The sequence below is a fragment of the Oryctolagus cuniculus genome, chromosome 16 (genome assembly GCF_051225735.1).
Source record: "Oryctolagus cuniculus isolate XC-2025 breed Fujian yellow rabbit chromosome 16, ASM5122573v1, whole genome shotgun sequence".
Classification (NCBI taxonomy): domain Eukaryota; kingdom Metazoa; phylum Chordata; class Mammalia; order Lagomorpha; family Leporidae; genus Oryctolagus; species Oryctolagus cuniculus.
The window spans coordinates 15,912,598-15,939,049 of NC_142882.1; the positions used below are offsets into that span (position 1 = coordinate 15,912,598).

The 26,452-nt window shown below is 40.1% G+C and overlaps 1 pseudogene; it reads left to right on the plus strand.

The window, feature by feature from the left end:
- Nucleotides 1-15,639, plus strand: part of LOC127486825 (vomeronasal type-2 receptor 116-like) — a 36,198-nt pseudogene extending 20,559 nt beyond the window's left edge.
- The last annotated feature ends 10,813 nt before the right edge of the window (nucleotides 15,640-26,452 follow it).

Here is a 26,452-nt window from a genome sequence, read left to right on the forward strand (position 1 = left end):
TCACCAAAATCAGAGTGAGTAATTGTGATTTTCATGACAAGTTATGTGATGTTGTGAAAAGAAATGAAATCCAGTGTATCAGGAGATCCATACAGACTTTGTCATGGTTTACATGCCACATGGGTTCTATCCCACATTTGGGTGAGAGAGAGCAGGATATTATCTTGGTGGTATTGCATTCAGAATTGATGCCTTCCCAGTTTGCACTGCAGGATGTGAAGAGAAAATAGGGATATGACACATTTTCATGCTATCACCTTTATTCCAAAGGCTAAGGACATGAGAAGCATGGTGTTCTTTGTGTGCAGAATAACAGAATTCAGCTATCTCTAGAGCAATCTTTCTTTTTACCCAGTAACATTCTCCTCAAAGGCCTCCCTTGGAGAGAATATCTCAGCCTTACCCCAACAAAGATAATTCACAGTCATGACTACTTTGGCTTTCAGATCACCTATGGCCCTTTCGATCCTCTGCTAAATGATAAAGACCAGTTTCCCTCACTCTATCAGATGGCCACCAGTGACAGCTCTGTGGTCCATGGAATGATCTCCTTGTTGCTGCATTTTGGCTGGACTTGGGTGGCGCTCTTTGTATCTGATGATATGAAAGGAGAGCAGTTCCTTCGGAACTTCGAGACAGAGATGGTAAAGAAAGGTCTCTGTGTGGCCTTCACACAAAAGCTCCCTGCCACTAAGAGACTGTATGCCTCCACTGATATCACTTTCATGACTGGGATCAGCCTTTCTTCTGCAAATGTGCACATACTCTATGGTGAAGTAAGGAGCCTCATCAATGTGGACTTTGCAGGAGGATACTTTTTAACTGTGGGCAAGGTGTGGATCATGGTAGCAAAGTGGAACATTGTTGTGCATGAGACATACCACGTACTGCACTCTTTCCATGGAGGCTTCTCATTTTCACCACACAAGGGGGAAATCCCAGGCCTCAAACATTTTCTCAAGACAGTGGACCCTTCCCACTACCCAGAAGACTTTTACTTCACTAAACTATGGTTTCACATTTTCACCTGCCTACCTTCTGGGTCGCTATGTGGAGAAATAGGAGACTGCCCACCAAACACTTATTTAGAGTTTTCCCCAGGAGACATTGACATAATGACCATATCTGACTCTAGCTATTTCATCTACAATGCTGTGTATGCAGTGGCCCATGCCCTCCATAAGATGTTTCTAGAGAAAGTAGAAATGGGATCTCCAGGAGATGCAGCTCAACCTAAGCTTCTCCCTTGGCAGGTAAACCTCCTCCAGAACAGGACAGGCATGAAGCCCTAATATATTTGCACTTTTTTTACTGAAGTAGAACTCCATGGTTTTTGTCATATACTGCCAGATAAGGTTTAAAAAGTTAATCAAATTCTCAACTAAGTTTCTATAGGAGAGCTGAGTGGAAAGAAACCCACATGGTATCAATTTTAAGCATTAGTGAGATATAAAATTCTAAGTATAGATAATTTAACACATATAACTCATGTGTTTGTCTTGTTTTGGATCTACAAGGACTGCTAGACATCTTCAATTTTAGAAAAATGTATATCTTTAAAAAACTAGACTTATGTCAAATTTTAAAAGCATTAATATTCTGACTTTTAAGTTTACTTTGTTGAACCCTAGAAGAAGCTCAGGTAAGAACACAACTGGTTACCATCATTAAAATTATCCTTTAGCACACCCATCCATGACAGACCCATGTTTAAGTGCAAAGCTTACCTTCCCTAAAGCCCCAACTAAACCTCCTTCCTGGTCATGGATACAGCAGAGTGCATGCCTAAGCCAGCTAATATAATTTACTGTTTGTATCAAATCACTTCCCATCATTTCTTCAGGCAATGATAGAATAGTTCCCCTCACATGAACCCATGACATGGTGACCACCCAAACCCAACTAAGTCTCTCCTAAGAAGAATCCCTGAGGATTATGAGCCTGGGAAGTGACTGCTTAGTGCATGTACACCACTCAATAACCTGTAACTTGAATTCCATTTCTGGGATTTCTTCAATCTCATTGTCTTCACAATCTAGTATTGAAGTGTTGTGTACTTTTGTGGCCATCATAGTGTCTTTCTTATTCTGTTTCTTGAACTGGTGCATTTGTTGATCGTCATTTGTGGAGATACTAGTTGGTTTCTGTGTTTTATCACTGTGGTGGCTTTCATCTTTGGACTATGTGTGGATTAATGGAATGTCTGCTTCCAGGAAATCCCTAGAGCTTTGTGGTAGATATGTCCAGGAAGCTCTTTTCAGTGTTCCAGGGTGAGGTTTGTAACTGAGGTGACACACCCAGGTTTGGCATAGTAAATCTCTATCTCTTTCTCTCTTGTTTTTTTTTTTTTTTTTGATCAGATAGGTTTGTTTTTGTCTGTTGGTGTAGACTCAGCTGAGCTCCTCTACTCAAAGGAGACCAGTTACTGGGTGCTAGCTCCAGTGTGTATATTATTTGTTTGCTCTGCCATAAGGACCACACAGAGGATCTGTGCAGTCCTCGGTGTAAGCTCAGATTCTCCAACAATGTCCCTGGCCAGCTCACCAGGGAGCCCTGATCATATGGCACCTCCAGCAGTGAGTGCCCAAAGTCTCAGCCACAGGCTGAGTCCTCTTATATGTTTGTCTTGTTTTGGATCAACAGGGACTGCTGGAAATCTTCAGTTTTAGAAAAATGTGTATCTAAAAAATAGGCTTATGTCAAATTTTAAAAGCATTAATAATGTGACTTTTAAGATTACTTTGTTGAACTCTAGAAGAAGCTCAGGTAAGAACACAACACAATCCTGCACACAAGCCTCCCACAGTCACAAGCACTCAGCCCCCTGTCCTCCTCACCAGACTCAGGAGTCTCTGCTTGGCTGTTTGCTGGTGCAGCTGTTATGTATGTCCAAGGTTATGCCTGTTCTCTATCAGCTTGTTACAGGACACAGTTGCAGAGTAATTGGAAAGAGAGAAAACATGCCCCCTACTTTGTTTATTTTCCTGTAGTTTGGCAGGTACACTATCCCCCATGGGACTCCAAGCTGGATTCCCTCTAAGCTCTTCCTGCAGCTTTTCGCCAGTTGCTTGGCTCCTGCGGATTGGTCTCACCTCACTCTCCAACACTGGTGCAGAGGCTCTCAGCTGCTGGGGTCCTGAGTTGTGCATGTCCTTACCCTCCACATAGGTCCACTGTGTCCCTCCAATTTGTGTAGAATTTCCTCTGCTGTTTTCTTCCTAACACTTCCCTGAGCCTGCAGTCCTTCTACTTTTTCTTAAACTATGTTCTCCTAGACTACAGCAGCCATCACCCTCCCTTCTCCACCATTTTAATCCCATCTCTAGCACCTAAACTTGAATGCTGTACATCTTACAATTATGTTTGTCCTCTAGCTTCACCCACTCCTGAAGAAAATCCAGTTTAGGAACAGTGCTGGAAGTGACATATCTTTCCATGAAACAAGGCACGATGTGGTACAATATGATATCCAGAATATTGTGAATTTTCCTGTGGGCCTTGGGTTGATGGTCAACATTGGAAAGTTTTTCTCTAAGAGTTCACATGATCAAGCCTTGGTCATCAATGAAGAGATGATAGAATGGCCTATTGCATTCAAAGAGGTATGGATCCCTTTCAATACCACAGGCCTACATAGAGGTCTGAGTAGAATCTTGGGAGTAGATTAATTACGAAGCCTTTATGTAAGCATCAGAGTCTCAGTTCACATCATGGTTTCCAAATACATGGTAATACTTATATATGTAGCTAATCCTTACATATTTTTATATATATATATAATCCTTATTATATATATATTATAATCCTTATAATATATATATTACAATCCTTATAATATATATATAATCCTTACATATTATATATATATATAGGTAACCCTATATATATATATATAAAATATATGTAGGTTATCCTGTATATAGGTAATATATATTATGTATTCTTATATATAGAGAGAGGTAATCCTTATATAGTCTTAGGTAATGCATGTTGAATGAATGTGCAACTTGGAATAATCTACTGATTTATTTTTAATTTATTTTTAATTTTATTTATTTTTGGCGGAGCCAAGATGACGGAATAGTGAGGGCGCGCACCGATAGTCCGGGAAAATTTAGTTTAATAAAAGGGGAGTTACGGTAGCCGCAGAAAAAAGAACCAGGAAAAAATTGCACGGGAATCGTGAATCGGAGGCCTACTGGGAGAACAAGGTCGCCCACCGCGCGGAAGCCAAGTCGCGGGACCGAGCCGCAGAAGCCCCAGTGCTCCAAGGCGAGTGCATGCCACACAGAGAACAGCGGGGAGACTTGGGACGCTCAGGGCTCCGAGTCCACACATCGGCGCTGGAAGGGGAGGTGAGCTCAATAACCCGAGACACTGGTGGGGAAACGGGGGTCAGAATCTAGAGGGGGGCCGGAAAGTGCAGCAAACTCACTACTGGAAAGAAGGAAAAAAAAAAAAAAAGCTTCGGGGTTTCTCTTCCCCCTAACCTTGCAAAGGTTACAAGGCTGCAAGGCTAGAAGAATTCCCAAGAGACAAAGAGCAGGCCTGCTCTCTGAATTTACATATCAATGGGGGAGAGCTAAGGAACTGAGTCACTACAATTCAGTAGCCTAGGCAACCCAGTGGGAGTCCAGAGGAGCCAAAGACTGGAAGCTAAATACCATCAATTCTGCACAGCCCTGCCCTGCGGTGTTACTTACCCCCTGAATAAATAAAATAAAGAAAGAAATAAAAAGAGAGAGATTTACCACACATAACCTGAGGGTGTCACCTTTGCACACCCTTAACCTGGAAGAACCAGGCAGAGCTCTCAGGCCGCACCCATCTCAAGCCTCCAAGGCTCCTCCAACAGCAGGCAGTCCACTTAACACGGACACAGTATAAATAAAAAAAAAAAGAAAAAAAAAACGCACAGTGACACAAGAAGAATTAACTATGCCGAGTAACAAACACAGAAATAGAGGGAGCAAGATCAACGATGACACTATGATGCCTCCAAATAAGCAAAACACCCCAAGCCAAGAGTATGAAGATGATGAGATAGAAGAAATGCAAGATACGGATTTCAAAAAATTTATGATAAGAACATTTAGAAGTTTTCAAAAGCAAATCCTTGAACTACAGAAATCCTTAATGGACAAGATTGAAAATCTCTCTCGTGAAAACGAAATTTTAAGGAAGAGTCAAAATGAAACTCAGAAACTAGTAGAACAGGAAAGTGTTATAGTGAAGAGAAATCAAAATGAAATGAAGAGCTCAATAGATCAAATGACAAACACATTAGAAAGCCTTAAAAACAGAATGGGTGAAGCAGAAGAGAGAATATCGGACTTAGAAGATAGAGCACAGGAAAACATACAGTCAAACCAAAGAAAAGAAGAGGAAATTAGAAACCTAAAAAATATTGTTGGGAATCTACAGGATACTATTAAAAAAACCAACATTCGAGTTCTAGGAGTTCCTGAAGGCATGGAGAGAGAGAAAGGATTGGAAGGCCTTTTTAGTGAGATACTAGCAGAGAACTTTCCAGGTTTGGAGAAGGACAGAGATATCCTAGTACAGGAAGCTCATAGAACCCCCAATAAACATGACCAAAAGAGATCCTCACCACGACACGTGGTAATTAAACTTACCACAGTGAAACATAAAGAAAAGATCCTAAAATGTGCAAGAGAGAAACGTCAGATTACTCTCAGAGGATCTCCAATCAGACTCACAGCTGACTTCTCATCAGAAACCCTACAAGCTAGGAGGGAATGGCGAGACATAGCACAGGTGCTAAGAGAGAAAAATTGCCAGCCCATAATATTATATCCTGCCAAGCTCTCATTTGTGAATGAAGGTGAAATAAAGATCTTTCATAGCAAACAGAAATTGAAAGACTTTGTGGCCACTCGTCCGGCCCTGCAAAAGATACTTAAAGATGTGTTACACTCAGAAACACAGAAACACGGCCATCAATATGAAAGAAGGGAAAGGAAGAACACCTACCAGTAAAAGAGCATGGGAAGCTCAAAGCATATACTAGAAAATATTTCCGGGAAAATGGCAGGGCAAAGTCACTACGTATCAATAGTCACATTGAACATTAATGGTCTGAATTCTTCAGTTAAAAGACACCGTTTAGCTGACTGGCTCACAGAACACAACCCAACTATTTGTTGCCTACAAGAAACACATCTCTCTAACAGAGAGGCATGCAGACTGAAAGTGAAAGGTTGGAAAAAGATATTCCATGCCAACAGAAACCCAAAAAAAGCAGGTGTAGCCATATTAATATCAGACAAAATAAACTTTAATACAAAAACTGTTAAGAGAGACAAAGAGGGACACTATATAATGATTAAGGGTTCAATTCAACAGGAAGATGTAACTATTATAAATGTATATGCACCTAATTACAGGGCACCGGTCTATTTAAAAGATATGTTAAGGGACTTAAAGGGAGATTTAGATTCCAATACAATAGTACTGGGGGACTTCAATACTCCACTCTCAGAAATAGACAGATCATCCGGACAGAAGATCAACAAGGAAACAGCAGATTTAATTGACATTATTGCCCAAATGGATCTAACAGATATCTACAGAACTTTCAACCCTACATCTACAGACTTCACATTCTTCTCAGCAGCGCATGGAACCTTCTCTAGGATTGACCACATACTAGGCCATAAAGCAAGTCTCAGCAAATTTAAAAGAATTAGAATCATACCATGCAGCTTCTCAGACCACAGCGGGATGAAGCTGGAAATTAGCAACTCAGGAAACCCCAGAAAGTATGCAAACACATGGAGACTGAACAACATGCTCCTGAATGAACACTGGGTCATTCAAGAAATCAAAAGAGAAATCAAAAACTTTCTGGAACTAAATGAAGACAACAAGACAACATATCAAAACTTATGGGATACAGCAAAAGCAGTATTGAGAGGCAAATTTATAGCAATAGGTGCCTATACCAAGAAATTGGAAAGGTACCAAATAAATGAGCTTTCAGCGCACCTCAAGGACCTAGAAAAACTGCAGCAAACCAAACCCAAATCTAGTAGGAGAAGAGAAATAATTAAAACCAGAGAAGAAATTAACAGGATTGAATCCAAAAAAACATTACAAAAAATCAGCCAAGCGAGAAGCTGGTTTTTTGAAAAAATAAACAAAATTGACACCCCATTGGCCCAACTAACTAAAAAAAGAAGAGAAAAGACCCAAATCAATAAAATCAGAGATGAAAAAGGAAACGTAACAACAGACACCACAGAAATAAAAGGAATCATCAGAAATTACTACAAGGACCTGTATGCCAGCAAACAGGAAAACCTATCAGAAATGGATAGATCCCTGGACACATGCAATCTACCAAAATTGAACCATGAAGACATCGAAAACCTAAATAGACCCATAACTGAAACAGAAATTGAAACAGTAATAAAGGCCCTCCCAACAAAGAAAAGCCCAGGACCAGATGGATTCACTGCTGAATTCTACCAGACATTTAAAGAACTAATCCCATTTCTTCTCAAACTATTCAGAACAATCGAAAAAGAGGGAATCCTCCCAAATTCTTTCTATGAAGCCAGCATCACCTTAATCCCTAAGCCAGAGAAAGATGCAGCACTGAAAGAAAATTACAGACCAATATCCCTGATGAACATAGAAGCAAAAATCCTCAATAAAATTCTGGCCAATAGAATACAACAACACATCAGGAAAATCATCCACCCAGACCAAGCGGGATTCATCCCTGGTATGCAGGGATGGTTCAACATTCGCAAATCAATCAATGTGATTCACCACATTAACAGGCTGCAGAAGAAAAACCATATGATCATCTCAATTGATGCAGAGAAAGCATTTGATAAAATTCAACACCCTTTCATGATGAAAACTCTAAGCAAATTGGGTATAGAAGGAACATTCCTCAATATAATCAAAGCAATTTATAAAAAAACCCACAGCCAGCATCCTATTGAATGGGGAAAAGTTGGAAGCATTTCCACTGAAATCTGGCATCAGGCAGGGATGCCCACTCTCACCACTGCTATTTAACATAGTTCTGGAAGTTTTAGCCAGAGCCATCAGACAAGAAAAAGAAATCAAAGGAATACAAATCAAGAAGGAAGAAGTCAAACTATCCCTCTTTGCAGACGATATGATTCTGTACTTAGAGGATCCAAAGAACTCTACTAAGAGACTATTGGAACTCATAGAGGAGTTTGGCAAAGTGGCAGGATATAAAATCAATGCACAAAAATCAACAGCCTTTGTATACACAAGCAATGCCATGACTGAGAAAGAGCTGCTAAGATCAATCCCATTCACAATAGCTACAAAAACAATCAAATACCTTGGAATAAACTTAACCAAGGACGTTAAAGATCTCTACGATGAAAATTACAAAACCTTAAAGAAAGAAATAGAAGAGGATACCAAAAAATGGAAAAATCTTCCATGCTCATGGATTGGAAGAATCAACATCATCAAAATGTCCATTCTCCCAAAAGCAATTTATAGATTCAATGCAATCCCAATCAAGATACCAAAGACATTCTTCGCAGATCTAGAAAAAATGATGCTGAAATTCATATGGAGGCACAAGAGACCTCGAATAGCTAAAGCAATCTTGTACAACAAAAACAAAGCTAGAGGCTTCACAATACCAGATTTCAGGACATACTACAGGGCAGTTGTAATCAAAACAGCATGGTACTGGTACAGAAACAGATGGATAGACCAATGGAACAGAATTGAAACACCAGAAATCAACCCAAACATCTACAGCCAACTTATATTTGATCAAGGATCTAAAACTAATTCCTGGAGCAAGGACAGTCTATTCAATAAATGGTGCTGGGAAAACTGGATTTCCACGTGCAGAAGCATGAAGCAAGACCCCTACCTTACACCTTACACAAAAATCCACTCAACATGGATTAAAGACCTAAATCTACGTCCTGACACCATTAAGTTATTAGAGAACATTGGAGAAACCCTTCAAGATATTGGCACAGGCAAAGAATTTCTGGAAAAGACCCGGGAGGCACAGACAGTCAAATCCAAAATCAACTATTGGGATTGCATCAAATTGAGAAGTTTCTGTACTGCAAAAGAAACAGTCAGGAGAGTGAAGAGACAACCGACAGAATGGGAAAAAATATTTGCAAACTATGCAACAGATAAAGGGTTAATAACCAGAATCTACAAAGAGATCAAGAAACTCCACAAAAACAAAACCAACAACCCACTTAAGAGATGGGCCAAGGACTTCAATAGACATTTTTCAAAAGAGGAAATCCAAATGGCCAACAGGCACATGAAAAAATGTTCAAGGTCACTAGCAATCAGGGAAATGCAAATCAAAACCACAATGAGGTTTCACCTCACCCTGGTTAGAATGGCTCACATACAGAAATCTACCAACAACAGATGCTGGCGAGGATGTGGGGAAAAAGGGACACTAACCCACTGTTGGTGGGAATGCAAACTGGTCAAGCCACTATGGAAATCAGTCTGGAGATTCCTCAGAAACCTGAATATAACCCTACCATTCGACCCAGCCATCCCACTCCTTGGAATTTACCCAAAGGAGTTTAAATTGATAAACAAAAAAGCAGTCTGCACCCTAATGTTTATTGCAGCACAATTCACAATAGCCAAGACCTGGAACCAACCTAAATGCCCATCAACGGTAGACTCGATAAAGAAATTATGGGATATGTATTCTTTAGAGTACTATACCGCAGTAAGAAACAACGAAATCCAGTCATTTGCAACAAAATGGAGGAATCTGGAACACATCATGCTGAGTGAAGTAAGCCAGTCCCAAAGGGACAAATACCATATGTTCTCCCTGATCGGTGACAACTGACTGAACACCAAAAAGGAAACCTCCTGAAGTGAAATGGACACTATGAGAAATGGTGACTTGATCAGCATAGCCCTGACTGTTAATGAACAACTTAATACATTATCCCTCTTAGTAGTTTTTCTGTCTGTTCTACTTAATATGACTGGTTTAATTCTGTAATTATCACACAGTTATTCTTAAGTGTTGAAAATTAACTGAAATGTGATCCCTGTTAAACATAAGAGTGGGAATAAGAGAGGGAAGAGATGTATAATTTGGGGCATGCTCGGGCTGACTTGCCCCAATTGGTAGAGTTGGAAACATACCAGGGGATTCCAATTCAATCCCATCAAGGTGGCATGTGCCAATGCCATCTCACTACTCCAAGTGATCAATTTCAGTTCACAATTGATCATAATGAAAGGACTAAGAGTCAAAGGGAGCACATAAACAAGTCTAGTATCTGCTAACACCGACCGATAGAATAAATAAAGGGGAGAGTGATCCAACATGGGAAGTGAGATACTCAGCAGACTCATAGAATGGCGGATGTCCTAAATAGCACTCTGGCCTCAGAATCATCCCTAAAGGCACTCGGATCTGGCTGAAAAGCCCATGAGAGTATTTCAGGCATGGAAAGCCAAGACACTCTGGCAAAAAGATCTCTGTGAGTGAGATCCCAGTGGAAAGAACAGGTCTTCAAAGAAGGAGGTGCCTTTCTCTGAAGGGAGGAGAGAACTTCCACTTTGACTATGACCATGTCTAAACAAGATAAGAGTCGGAGAACTCAAGGGGCTTCCATAGCCTTGGAAACTCATAACTGGTGCATAGGGAGATTACTGATGCCATAAACAGGAGTGTCAATTGGTAAAGTCAACAACAGGAGTCACTGTGCACTTACTCCTCATGTAGGATCTCTGTCCTTAACGTGCTGTACACTGAGGCTTAATGCTATAACGAGTACTCAAACAGTATATTTCACTTTGTGTTTCTATGGGGGTGCAAACGACTGAAATCTTTACTTAATGTACACTAAACTGATCTGTAAAAAAAAAAAAAAAAAGAAGGAAAGAAATTATCAATTCCCAACTTGACTCTCACTGGGATTAAACATGACAATAGGTCTGATCTGATTTCATCATCATTTAAAAAAAATCATCTATTATTTTTCACTTTATGTTTCTGTGTGGGAGCAAACTGTTGAAATACTTACTTAAGGTATACTAAGCTGATCTTCTGTATATTAAGATAATCGAAAATGAATCTTGATGTGAATGGAAGGGGAGAGGGAGTGGGAAAGGGGAGGGTTGTGGGTGGGAGGGACGGTATGGGGGGGGGAAGCCATTGTAACACATGAGTCGTACTTTGGAAATTTATATTCATTAAATAAAAGATAAAAAAAAATATTTATTTGAGAGGTAGAGTTATAGCAGTGAGAGGGAGAGACAGAGAGAAATGTCCTCCATCCAGTGGTTCACTCCCCAAATGGCTGCAATGGCCATGCTGTGCTGATCTGAAGCCAGGAGCCAGGTGCTTCCATCCAGTCTCCCATATGGGTAAAGGGGTCCAAGGACTTGGGCCATCTTCTACTGCTTTCCCAGGCCACATCAGAGAGCTGTATTGGAAGAAGAACAGCCAGGACTAGAACTAGTGACCATAGGGGATGCCAGTGCCAAAGGTGGAGGATTAACCTAATGTGCCACAGCACCAGCCCCTGATTTATTTTTTTTAATTTGAACACATATATTTTGTAGATGTTTAGTGAATAGAATGAAGGCTATAAATGAAAAGAAATAGAGAGATTAGTGTATAGACACATAAATACTAAATATATCTATATATTCTGAAGACCTTAATCACATATGGTGAGGGTCTTTATGTTGTGATGCATGATGAACACAGTGGACTATGGGTTGACTTATCATTCACCTCTTTGTAGATAGCATTTCCTTTTTTCATTTCACATGCTACTCAGTCTTCCACAATTTATTCTACATAACATCTTGATATTGACAATAATTTGTCATGTTTCCAAAATATGATATTTTCTGCATGACCAAATATAACAACAATGCATTGGACCCAAGTGATGTGTTTATCTCTAAAATTAATGGCCTGCCTGAATGGAAAATATCAGAAATGTACTAAACACAATTATTGTTTCGTAACACATTCTAACCATTTCTATGTTGACCTGAATTTTTCATAGTTACTCTCAGTGATGTGCCTCCATATCATGTCTTTTGTTTCTTTTATCTGTGCTATAAAATATTCTAATCAACTAAGTATGAGTTCATGGTCAATTTTTTCTCAGACATTCTAGTTTTCAGAATCATTGCCACATAGAAACCCACATTAAACATATTTTGGATATAGTGGTTCAATAAGAGATAAATGGCAGGGGATGTTAGTTGGTGATGTGTGAAATAAAAGTGGTTAAGTACATTTGTAATATTTGGTACATGTTGACAAAGTACACTGATGACCACAGAAGCTCCAAGTTAGCCACCTAGCTAATGATGACATGGCAGGGGTCGGAGGAGACACAGAGATGACCTTAAACTGAAGGTCACATTTTCTGTTGTGAGGGGTTAAGCATTGAAATTCTATCAATGTGGCCAATAATCAAGATGAATGTTTCTACTTTTTCCTTTCAGACTCCTCAATCTGTGTGTAGCCAGAGCTGTGGCCCAGGATTCAGGAAAGTGCCACAGGAAGGAAGACCTGTCTGCTGCTATACTTGCACTTTTTGCACAGACAGAGACATTTCCAATCAGACAGGTAGAAACCGTATCCATTTCTACTGATATCTCCACTGTCATAATTATACTACTCAGCCAAAAAAGGAATGAAATCCTGCCATTTGCAACAACAGTGATGCAACTGGAAGCCATTATGCTCAGTGAAATAATCCAGTCCCCAAAAGATAAATATCATCATATGTTTTCTCTGATATTTAGTAGTTAATATAGACTACAAAAAAGCATTGCTTAAGAATTAAATTGACATCTTAGGATTTCATTATGTTTTTAGCTCTTTTCTATACCCCTGTGGAACAGTGTGCTGTTTCTACATTTTACTTCTTGAACATTATGGCTAATGGTGCATTAAGTCTGTGGTTATAAAGCAATTGAATTTGTATTATTGTAAAAGTTAAAACAAGAAAGGAAGGAAGGAAGGAAGGAAGGAAGGAAGGAAGGAAGGAAGGAAGGAAGGAAGGAAGGAGGAGTATTCTGGGAGGGAAGGGAGGAGGGAAGTATGGCTACCATTTTAGAGTTGTTTCTATAAAATATATGAAATCTGTTCTCTTTACATTGATAAAAATTTAAAATAAGAATAAATAACCCAAAGTGAATTGTGATTGGGAATGTGATGGGAGAGAGAGTGGGAGGTGGGGGATGGGAGGGTTGCAGGTGAGAGGGAGGTTATAGGGGGGAAAAGCCACTGTAATCCAAAAGTTGTACTTTGGAAATTTATATTTATTAATTAAAAGTTAAAAAAAAACAAAAACAAAAACAAAAAATGAAAAAAACCAAGAATTTTTGTAATGAGATTGTAGTGAACCATTGCTATGAATACAAACATTCACTTGTTATCTCCATACATCCATTTTATGATCGCTTGCTATGTCTACCACATTATGAGTAGACTGGTTTCTGGTGGCGCTCATCCTTTTGGGCTTAATTGTGCTATTGATTTGACAAGACATCTTATTTTACCCTCCAATTCTGAGAGAGGCAGTCCTAATCTGAGCTCTTCCAATGGGCTGTGCTTAAATCTAGGCAATACATGTAAAAAGCATCACCACCAAGCTTAGTTATGCTTCCTTAGAAGAGCAAATCCATGTATTTTCATGCATAAATGCAATGTACAGGGACGGTGCAAGTTGATACAGAAATGTTTTATTACTCTTGTACCATATTTAGCATTATGCGTGTGAAATATGAAGACAATATATAATCATAAAGGATGCAGATTGGCATCATTAAAAAGGGTCTTTGCACAAGATAAACATTTAAGGAATTACCTATGAAAGCCAAATATATCAAATTATGTAAAGTAGACATACACTAATTAGAAAATGCTTCCATTATTCAAAATACAGAGCAGATAATACTTTTTAAAAGATTTATTTTATTTATTTGAAAGACAGAGTTACAGGGTCAAGTAGAGACAGAGAAAGAAGTCTTACATCTGCTGGTTCACTCCCCAGATGGCTGCAATGGCCAGAGCTGCACTGACCAGAAGCCAGGGGCCAGGAGTTTCTACCAGGTCTCCCATGGCAGGTGCAGGGGCCCAAGGACTTGGGTCATCTTCTACTGCTACCCCAGACCATAGCAGAGAGCTGGATCAAGGGGCAGCTGGGAATGGAACCGGCACCTGTATGGGGTGCTGGCCAGGGCATTAACTTGCTGAGCCACATCACCGGCCCAAAAATAGTTTTTATTGCTCAAAAATAATAATTCAATGACCATTAATGCAGCAGTAGAAAGCACTTAATTTTTCACACTTCAGAGAAAGAATACATTTATCAGGTGTAAAGATTATAACAAATAATTTATCAGAGTGATGTGCAACACCCACTAAGTATATGAAACAAGAAACAAAAAAAAAAAATTACCATCATATGGGAATTCGTAGCTCATCACATAGGTGCTTGTGTGTGTCCAGATTGTCTCTGAGACAAAAGCTAGGAGCACCCACTGATTCTAGGAAGAGAGCATTCTCCCTGGATTGGGAATGCAGAGTTACCCTAGTGCATCTTGGTATATGATAGAGTCAGTCTGTTCTCAAAGTGGCAGTGCAAAAGTGACGCCTTTCCTGGACAGAAAAAGGCAGCAATTAAGTATCAATCCTGAGTCTCTCTTTTTCCTCAGATGCAGAGCAGTGCATCCCATGTGCAGATCACGAGTACCCAAACATGGAGAGAAACCACTGCCTCCCCAAGCTGGTGACCTTCTTAGCCTTTGAGGAATCCCTGGGGATGGCTCTGGCCTGCATGGCTCTGTGCTTCTCTGTCCTCACAGCTGCAGTCCTCTGGGTCTTTGTGAAGCACCGAGACACTCCCATCATCAAGGCCAATAACAGGACCCTCAGCTACATCCTGCTCATCGCCCTCCTCCTGTGCTACCTCTGCTCCTTACTCTTCCTTGGCCATCCCAACACAGCCACCTGCCTCCTCCAGCAAATAGCATTGGCCTTGTGTTCACAGTGGCTGTTTCTACTGTGCTGGCCAAACCATCACTGTGCTTCTGGCCTTCAAGCTTACAAAACCTGGAAGAACTATCAGGCGATTGCTGGTATCAGGAGTTTCTAACTCCCTCATTCCCATCTGCTTCCTGATCCAACTGGCTCTCTGTAGCATCTGGTTGGGAATCTCTCCTCCCTTCACTGAGTTAGATACACACTCTGAGCATGGCCATATCATCCTGGTGTGCAACAAGGGCTCGGCCACTGCCTTCTACTGTGTCCCAGGCTACCTGGGTTCCTTGGCCCTGGCAAGCTTCACTGTGGCTTTCCTAGCCAGGAACCTGCCCGACACATTCAATGAAGCCAAGTTCCTGACCTTCAGCATGCTGGTGTTCTGCAGTGTCTGGGTGACCTTCCTGCCTGTCTACCACAGCACCAAGGGGAAGGTCATGGTGGCCGTGGAGGTCTTCTCCATCTTGGCCTCCAGTGCAGGGCTCCTGGGCTGCATCTTCCTCCCCAAGTGCTACATTATTCTCATAAGGCCTGAAAAGAATTCTTTGAAAGACTTAAAGAAAAGAGCAAGTTCTAAGGGATTCTAAAGATTTCCACTTGTTTAGCTGTCACATATTCAGAGTTTAGGACCGATAATCCAGACTGAAGTGGCATTTAAGCTATATGAAGGAAATGAAATTGATTTTTCCTTTAAATATAACTGGTGGGTTGGGTGTTTAGCCTAGTGATCTGAGAGAATGGCATCAGTTTCTGGCTCTGGTTTTTGCTCCTGACCTGGGCTACTGATTCCTAGGGCCCTGGAGGAAGTGGTGAATCTTCATGTAACTTTGTCCTGGCCATCCATGTAAAATTCTTGGGTCTGACTCCCTGTTGTTGGTTGTAGCCTCGACCCAGGAACAAGCACTGGGGTTGAGGAGGTATGAGGCATTGAATAGGATTTCTCTTTGTCTCTATCACTAAACTTCTTTTTCTCTCCCTCTCAGAGTTAGTAATGGAGTTTAGGGAAAAATTTTAAATTGAGTAAAGTAAATCATGGTGTAAATCAAACCTCGGATGTGCATCAAGGCTATAACAGCAATGTTATTTTATATTAAATTGCTATTCCTAAAATTCTGGAGACTGAATTAATTTCTATTTATCAATGTGCAGACAATGTAAGTGTTCTTATTTGCTAAGACATCTAATTAACATGCTTCACGTTCTGTTTGCCCTGGCTATTGATTGTTTAACAAATATTTCTTGGCATTGTGATTTAAGTGAGGTTTCTTTCCCAGAAACAGGAGGAGCATGGTCAAGCAGTGTTCCTTGTGGGGATGCCACGTTGTCCAAAAAATCTTAATAAATACTGATTGTTGAGTGGATTTTTGTGTAAGGTGTAAGTTGGGGGACTTGCTTCATGTTTCTGCACGTGGAAATCCAGTTTTCCCAGCACCATTTATTGAATAGACTGTCCTTACTCCAGGGATTGGTTTTGGATCCTTGATCAAATATAAGTTGATTGTAGATGTTTGGATTGATTTCTGGTGTTTCTATTCTGTTCTATTGGTCGGTCTATCCATCTGTTTCTGTACCAGTACCATGCTGTTTTGATTACAACTGCCCTGTAGTATGTCCTTATATCTGGTATTGTGATGCCTCTGGATTTGTTTTTATTGTACAAGATTTCTTTAGCTATTTGAGGTCTCCTGTGTCTCCATATGAATTTCAGCATCATTATTTCCATATCTGAGAAGAATGTCTTTGGTATTTTTATTGGTATCACATTGAATCTATAAATTGCTTTTGGGAAAATGGACATTTTGATGATATTGATTCTTCCAATCCATGAGCATGAAAGATTTTTCCATATTTTGTTAGCCTCCTCTATTTCTTTCCTTAAGATTTTGTAATTCTCATCGTAGAGATCTTTAACATCCTTGGTTAAGTTTATTCCAAGGTATTTGTGTTTTTTGTGCCTATTTTGGATGGGATTAAAGATCTAAATCTACGACCTAAGATCATCAAATTATTAGAGAACATTAGAGAAACCCTGCAAAATATAGGTACCGGAAAAGACTTCTTGGAAAAGACCCTGGAATCACAGGCAGTCAAAGCCAAAATTAACATTTGGGATTACATCAAATTGAGAAGTTTCTGTACTGCAAAAGAAACAGTCAGGAAAGTGAAGAGGCAACTGACAGAATGGGAAAAGATATTTTCAAACTATGCAACAGATAAAGGGTTAATAACCAGAATCTACAAAGAGATCAAAACAAACAACCCACTTAAGAGATTGGTCAAGGACCTCAATAGACATTTTTCAAAAGAGGAAATCTAAATGGCCAACAAACACAAGAAAAAATATTCAAGATCACTAGAATCAGGGAAATGCAAATCAAAAGCACAATGAGGTTTCACCTCACCCCGGATAGAATGGCTCACATTCAGAAATCTACCAACAACAGATGCTGGTGAGGATGTGGAGAAAAAAGGACACTAACCCACTGTTGGTGAGAATGCAAACTGGTCAAGTCACTGTGGAAGTCAGTCTGGAGATTCCTCAGAAAGCTGAATATAACCCTACCATTCAACCCAGCCAACCCACTCCTTGGAATTTACACAAAGGAAATTAAATTGGAAAAAACAAGACTATCTGCACCTCAATGTTTATTGCAGATCAACTCATAATAGCTAAGACCGGAATCAACCCAAAAGCCCATCAACAGTGGACTGGATAAATATATTATGAGACATGTACTCTATAGAATACTATACAGCAGTAATAAAAATGAAATCCCGTCATTTACAACAAAATGGAGGAATCTGGAAATCATCATGCTGAGTGAATTAAGCAAGACCCAAAGGTACAAATATCATATGTTTTCCTTGATCGGTGACAACTAACCGAGCACCAAAAAGGAAACCTGATGAAGTGAAATGGACACTATGAGAAACAGTGACTTGATCAGCCCTTGTCCTGACTGTTGATGTACAATTTAATACTTTATCCCTTTTCAAATTTTTTGTTCTACTTAATACTATTGGTTGAACTCTGTAATTAACACACAGTTATTCTTAGGTGTTGAAATTTAACTGAAAAGTGATCCCTGTTAAATGTAAGAGTGGGAATAAGAGAGGGAGGAGATGTACAATTTGGGACATGCTCAAGCTGACTTGCCCCAAATGGTGGAGTTAGAAACGTGCCAGGGGATTCGAATACAATCCCATCGATGTGGCTTGTGCCAATGCCATGTCACTAGCCCAAGTGATCAATTCCAGGTCACAATTGATCATAATGATAGGTCTAAGAGTCAAAAGGATCACACAAACAAGACTAGTGCCTGCGAATACTAACTGATAGAATAAAAAAGGGAGAGAATGATCCAACATGGGAAGGGGGATACACAGCAGACTCATAGAATGGCTGATGTCCTAAACACCACTCTGGCCTCAGAATCAGCCCTTAAGGCATTGGGATCTGGCTGAAGAGCCCAGGAGAGTATTTTAGGCATGGAAAGCCAAGACACTCTGGCAAAAAAAATCCCTAAATGAAAGATCGCTGCGAGTGAGATCCCAGTGGAAAGAACAGGTCATCAAAGAAGGAGGTACCTTTCTCTGAAGGGAGGAGAGAACTTCCACTTTGACTATGACCTTGTTGAAATAAGATCGAAGTCGGTGAACCCAAAAGACTTCCATACCTTGGCAACTCATGATTAGAGCCTAGGGAGATTACTGACGCCTTAAACAAGAGTGTCAATTTGTTAAGTCAACAACAGGAGTCACTGTGCACTTACTCCTCTTGTAGGATCTCTGTCCTTAATGTATTGTGCAATGTGAATTAATGTTGTAACTAGTACTCAAACAGTATTTTACACTTTATGTTCTGTCTGGGTGCAAACTGATGAAGTCTTTACTTAATATATACTAAATTGATCTTCTTTATATAAAGATAATTGAAAATGAATCTTGATGTGAATGGAATGGATAGGGAGCGGGAGATGGAGATGCGAGGGTTGCAGGTGGGAGGGAAGCTATGGGGGGGGAGCCATTGTAATCCATAAACTGTACTTTGGAAATTTGTATTTACTAAATAAAAGTAAAAAAAAAAAAAAAAACCTGTGATCCTACATGGGGAGTAAGTGCACAGTGACCCCTGCTGTTGATTTAACAATTGACACTCTTATTTATGACATCAGTAATCAGTCAAGGCTCTTGTCATGAGTTGCCAAGGCTATGGAAGCCTCTTGTGTTCACAAACTCCTATCTTATTAGGAGAAGGCCATAGTCAAAGTGAAAGTTCTCTCCTCCCTTCAGAGAAAGTTACCTCCTTCTGTAATGGTCCATTCTTTCTGATGGGATCTCGCACACAGACATCTTACATTTAGGTTATTTTTTTGGCACTGTGTCTTGTCTTTCCATACCTATGAAAGTCTCAAGGGCTTTTTCGCCAGAGCCAAATGTCTTAAGGGTTGATTATGAGGACAGAGTGCTGTTTAGAACAGCTGCCATTCTATAAGTCTGCTGTGTATCCTGCTACCCATGTCAGACCATTATCTCCTTTTTAATTCTTCAGTTATTATTAGCATACACTAGTATTGTTTATGCTTTGCTTTTGAGACTTAATACTATCATTATGATCAATTATAACATTAAACTGAACACTTTGACTAATGAGATGGCATTGGTACATGCCACCTTGATGGATTGAATTGGAATCCCTGCACATTTCTAGATCTACCATTAGGGCAAGTCCAAATGAGCAGGTGCCAAAGTGTATATCTCCTCCCACTCTTAGATTTAACAGAGATCACTTTTTCATATATTTAAATGCCTAAGAAAAATTGTGTGTTAATTAAAGTGTTCAACCAATGATATTAAGTAGAACAACAACAACAACAACAAAAAACACTAAAAGGAATAAAATAGTAAGTTGTTCCTCAACAGTTAGGACAAGGGCTGATCATGTCATTGTTTTTCATAGTGCCCATTTCGCTTCAACAGGTTTCCTTTTAAGTGCTCATTTAGTTGTCACTGATCAGGGAGAACATATGATATTTGTCCCTTTCAGACTGGCTTATTTCACTCAGCATGTTTTCCAGATCCTTCAATTTGTTGCAAATGACCATATTTCATCTTTTTTTACTGCTGCATAATATTCTATAGAGTGCATATCCCAGAATTTCTTTATCTAGTGTTTTGTTGCTGGGCATTTAGGTTGATTCCATGTCTTAGATATTGTGAATTGAGCTGCAATAAACATTGAGGTGCAGACAGCTCTTTTATTTGACAATTTCATTTCCTTTGGGTAAATTCCAAGGAGTGGGATGGGTGGGTATGTGGTAAGGCTATGTTCAGGTTTCTGAGGAATCTCCAAACTGTCTTCCATAGTGGCTTTACCAGTATACATTCGCACCAGCAATGGATTAGTGTGCCTTTTTCCCCACATCTTTGCCAGCATCTGTTGTTATTTGACTTCTGTATGTAAGCCATTCTATCTGGGGTGAGGTGAAAACTCATTGTGGTTTTGATTTGCATTTCCCTGATGGCTAGAGATCTGTTGGCTATTTGGATTATTATTATTATTATGTTATAATAATTATTATAATACCATTATAATTATATTAATTATAATAGTATTATTATAATGTAATTAAAATAATATTTCTTATTATTATCTGTTGGCTATATGGATTTTCTTTTTTTTATTATTATTATTTGACAGATAGAGAGAAGGAGAGAAGGATCTTCCTTTCATTGGTTCACCTGTCAAATGCCTATTATGACCGGAACTATGCTGATCCAAAGCTAGTAGCCAGGTGCTTCTTCCTGTCCTCCCATGCAGGTGCAAGGGCCCAACCACTTGGGTCATCCTCCACTGACTTCCCGTACTACAGCAGAGAGATTGGCTGGAAGAGGAGCAACAGGGACTAGAGCCTGATTCCCTTATATGATTCCAGCACCGCATGCAGAGGATTAAATAAGTGATCCATGGCACTGGCCCGTGGATTTCCACTTTTGAAAAATATCTATTTAGGTCCTTGGCCCATCTCTTAAGTGGGTTGTTTGGTTTGTAGTTGTGGAGTTTCTTGATCTCTTTGTAGATTCTGGTTTTTAATCCTTTATCAGTGCTATAATTTGCAAATACTTTTTCCCATTCTTTCAGTTGCACTTCACTTTCCTGTTTCTTTTGCAGTACAGAAACTTCTCAATTTGATGCAATCCCAACTGTTAATTCATTCTTTGACTGCCTGTGACTCTGAGGTCTTTTCCAAGAAGTCTTTGCCTGTGCCTATATCTTGCAGGGTTTCTCCAATGTTCTCTAATAATTTGATGGTATCTGGTTGTATACTGAGGTCTTTAATCCATGTTGAGTGGATTTTTATGTAAGGTATAAGGTAGGGGTCTTGTTTCATGCTTCTGCATGTGGAAATGCAGTTTTCCCAGCACCATTTGTTGAATAGGTGTCCTTGCTCCAGGAATTGGTTTTAGATCTTTGTTCAAATATAAGTTGACTGTAGATGTTTGGATTGATTTCTGGTGTTTCTATTCTGTTCCATTGGTCTATCCATCTGTTTCTATACTAGTACCATGCTGTTTTGATTACAACTGCCCTGTAATATGTCCTGAAATCTGGTATTGTGATACCTCTGGATTTGTTTTTATTGTACAAGATTTCTTTAGCTATTCGAGGTCTCCTGTGTCTCCATATGAATTTCAGCATCATTTTTTCCAGATCTGTGAAGAATGTCTTTGGTATTTTTATTGGTATCACATTGAATCTATAAATTACTTTTGGGAGAATGGACATTTTGGTGACATTGATTCTTTCAATCCATGAGCATGAAAGATTTTTCCATATTTTGGTATCCTCTTCTATTTATTTCTTTACGATTTTGTAATTCTCATTGTAGAGATCTTTGACATTCTTAGTTAAGTTTATTCCAAGGTATTTGATGGTTTTTGTAGCTATTGTGAATGGGATTGATCTTAGCAGTTCTTTCTCAGCCATGGCATTGCCTGTGTATACAAAGGCTGTTGATTTTTGTGCATTGATTTTATATCCTGCTACTTTGCCAAACTCTTCTATGAGTTCCAATAGTCTCTTAGTAGAGTTCTTTGGATCCCCTAAGTAAATAATCATATTGTCTGCAAAGAGGGATAATTTGACTTCTTCCTTCCCAATTTGTATCCCTTTAATTTCTTTGTCTTGCCTGATGGCTCTGACTAAAACTTCCAGTACTATGTTGAATAGCAGTGGTGAGAGTGGGCCTTCCCATCTGGTGCCAGATCTCAGTGGAAATGCTTCCAACTCTTCCCCATTCAATAGGATGCAGAGTGAAATAAGCCAGTCTGAAAGGGACAAATATAATATGTTCTCCCTGATCAGTGACAACTAACTGATCACTTAAAAGGAAACCTGTTGAAGCAAAATGGACACTAAAAGGAACAATGACTTGTTCAGCCCTTGTCCTGGCTGTCAAGGAACAACTTACTATTTTATTCCTTTTAGTGTTTTTTATTTTGTTCTACTTAATACCATTGGTTGAACTCTTTAGTTAACACACAATTATTTTTAGGCATTTAGATTTATGAAAAATGATCCCTGTTAAATGTAAGAGTGGGAATAAGAGAGGGAGGATATGTACAATTTGGCACCTGCTCATTCGGACTTACCCTTAATGGTAGAGCTAGAAACATCCCAGGGGATTTCAATTCAATCCCATCAAGGTAGAATGTACCAATGCCATCTTACTTGTTAAAGTGATTAATTTAAGTTCATAAACTATCAAAAGTTGGAGTTACATAGAGAGAAAAGGAGAGGCAAAGAGAATCTTCCATCTGCTGGTTCACTCCCCAGATGGCTGCAATGGCTGGAGCTATGCTGATCTGAAGCCAGGATCCAGGATCCAGAAGCTTCTTCCGAGTCTCCCATATGGGTTCAGGGGCCCAAGGACTTGGGCCATCTTTTACTGCTTTTCCAGGCCATGTCAGAAGCTGGATCAGAAGTGGAGCAGCTGGGTTTTGAATCGGTGCCAATATGGGATGCCAGCACTGAAGGCTAGGATATTAACCCATTTTGCTGCAGCGCTGGCCCTGATTATCTGTTTAGAGCTACTTTCCACTGACATGGGGTGATGAGGTACACTCTGCCTGCATGGAGTGATGTCTCAAGCCACTTCACTTCTCCTCAGTGGAGAGCCCAGTATATCCTTGTAGCAGCATTTGTTTGACCACCTGGTTGCTGAAGGCCTGGTTAATTCCATTATCACCTCCTGTAAACACTTAAACAGACATGGTAATATAAAAGACAGGGTGAGAAAAGCAACTAATGATCCTAAGAGTGGCATTAAACAAGTAATGAGAGGATCTCATATAAAAGAGGAAATGAGAGTGGTCTCTAGACCCTTGTGAGGACTGTTTGACAGATGTGGTTTAAAGCTGATCCCAGCCAAGTCCAGGAGAAAAGCCACTCATCATTTTTTTTTTTTTTTTCGGATAGAGGGGTTTGTCTGTAGAGAAATTCTGAACAATTATGCAACATTAATTGGGCTAGAGCACCATAAATACACACAGGTTGGGAGTAGAGGCATTGATGTTAGAGTAGAGGCTATAATTACAAAGGAACAAGGCCCCAGATGAGCTAGATAGGGTCTAGAACAAAAGACATAGTCATTATTGGAGAACCTAAGAAAGGTGCTTTCAAAGCCACAAATAAGTCCCCCAATTGGGAGGAAAATATAAACTGACAGAAGGGGCCAGATAATAATCTGTTGGGCTTTAATGCCTTGTCAGTTATGTGGCCCAGGCCTATCTATCTCTGCCCAATGGGCACATCCCAAGGGAGGCGTGAACCTCCTTGGGGAAAACACCATGTTGATTTCTATTACCTACCTGGCATGGGAGGAGAGCTGGCCAGGCAAAGGCAGTTGGCAACTCTAACAGGAAATTTACATTTCTGTCTGCACTATTACCGGCTGTACTTGGCCAACCCCTCAGCAGCAGTGGTTACTTTGGAAGCTGGGCTGAGTGAAGGGATTTTCAGCTTAGAGCTAGAAAGATATGTGGCTCTGACCTGGGTGTCTTTCAACTCCAGGACAGTTCCATTTCCGATGATCCACCTCTTTGCTGGCAGAGCTGTCAAGGCTCTTCATAAGCTGACTTTCTGCTGAAGTCCTAGCTTTCCACATTGAAAGCCACTGCAATGGACTGGCCTGTTGGGTCTCTTTGAGGGCAGATTACTGAAGAGAGCCGCTGTTAATAGGCCTGCCACCTATCTTTACATTGTGTCTGATACCTAGCTTTCTTCTGATCCTTGTTTTTTTTTTTTTTTAAACAGACCAGAGGATGCAAGTCAAGGGAGTGCTCAAGTCCCATCCCTAGTCTCCAGTGGCCTAAACTGGAAGTCTATAGTCACTAGCATGTTCTAGTAGTGTTTTTCTGAGGTAGAGAATGCCCATGAGGAAAGCTATGTCATCACTTTAAAACTTTCACTCCCTTTATTTGGTCTGAATGGGAGGTTTTTCTGTTTACTGTGCCCACGGCAAAGTAAATCTAGCTATGAAATCATAATTTAAGCTGTCCCTTTGCTATACTATTATTACAGAAAATGTTAGCCATCCCTTTTACAAGAACTAAATAAAAAATTTTGAATCTTAGAGAATCTTTTAGCATAGAGTCAGTTTCCACCTTGAAGAGAATAGAAAAATGAGGGAAAAAGCCAGGCTTAGAATAGAGAAATGTGGAAGGAAGTCTCAGATTGCTTACTGACAGTACCCATATCAAAGGAAAACTTGGCAAGCAATTTCAACCATTAGGAAACATTTACCAGAAGGTTCATTGCCTTCTATAAATTTTAAAAATGCATGTATTTGGAAACATCTCTTAAATATCTAACATGGGACACATAGCACAAATTTATTTTTAGGTGTTGAAATTTAACTGAAAAGTGATCCCTGTTAAATATAAGAGTGGGAATAAAGGCCGGCGCCGCGGCTCACTAGGCTAATCCTCCGCCTAGCGGCGCCGGCACACCGGGTTCTAGTCCCGGTCGGGGCGCCGGATTCTGTCCCGGTTGCCCCTCTTCCAGGCCAGCCCTCTGCTGTGGCCAGGGAGTGCAGTGGAGGATGGCCCAGGTGCTTGGGCCCTGCACCCCATGGGAGACCAGGAAAAGCACCTGGCTCCTGGCTCCTGCCATCGGATCAGCGCGGTGCGCCGGCCGCAGCGCGCCGGCCGCGGCGGCCATTGGAGGGTGAACCAACGGCAAAGGAAGACCTTTCTCTCTGTCTCTCTCTCTCTCACTGTCCACTCTGCCTGTCAAAAAAAATAAAAAAATAAAAATAAAAAAATAAAAAAAAATAAAAAAAAAAGAGTGGGAATAAGAGAGGAAAGAGATGTACAATTTGGGACATGCTCAAGCTGACTTGCCCCAAATGGTGGCGTTAGAAACGTTCCGGGGATTCCAATACAATCCCATCAAGGTTGCATATACCAATGCCATCTCACTAGTCCAAGTGATTAATTTCAGTTCACAATTGATCATAATGATAGGTCTAAGAGTCAAAAGGATCACACAAACAAGACTAGTGTCTGTGAATACTAACTGATAGAATAAAAAAGGGAGAGAATGATCCAACATGGGAAGGGGGATACACAGCAGACTCATAGAATGGCAGATGTCCTAAACAGCACTCTGGCCTCAGAATCAGCCCTTAAGGCATTGGGATCTGGCTGAAGAGCCCAGCAGAGTATTTTAGGCATGGAAAGCCAAGACACTCTGGCAAAAAAAAAATCCTTAAATGAAAGATCTCTGTGAGTGAGATCCCAGTGGAAAGGATGGGCCATCAAAGAAGGAGGTACCTTTCTCTGAAGGGAGGAGAGAACTTCCACTTTGACTATGACCCTGTTGGAATAAGATCGAAGTCAGAGAACTCAAGAGGCTTCCATAGCCTTGGAAACTCATGACTAGAGCCTAGGAAAATTTCTGACATCATAAACAAGTGTGTCAAATTGTTAAGTCAACAAGAATCACCGTGTACTTACTCCTCATGTGGGATTTCTGTCCTTAATGTATTGTGCAATGTGAATTAATGCTATAACTAGTACTGAAACAGTATTTTACACTTTATGTTCTGTCTGGGTGCAAACTGATGAAATCTTTACTTAATATATACTAAATTGATCTTCTGTACATAAAGATAATGCGAAATGAATCTTGATGTGAATGGAATTGGAGAGGGAGCGGGAGATGTGAGGGTTGCAGGTGGGAGGGAAGCTATGGGGGGGAAAAGCCATTGTAATCCATAAACTGTACTTTGGAAAATTATATTTACTAAATAAAAGTTTAAAAAAAGAATTAGAACAGTGAGAATGTTTGAACATGGGAAGCAGTTCACACAGCAGTCTTATAGAATGACAAATCTC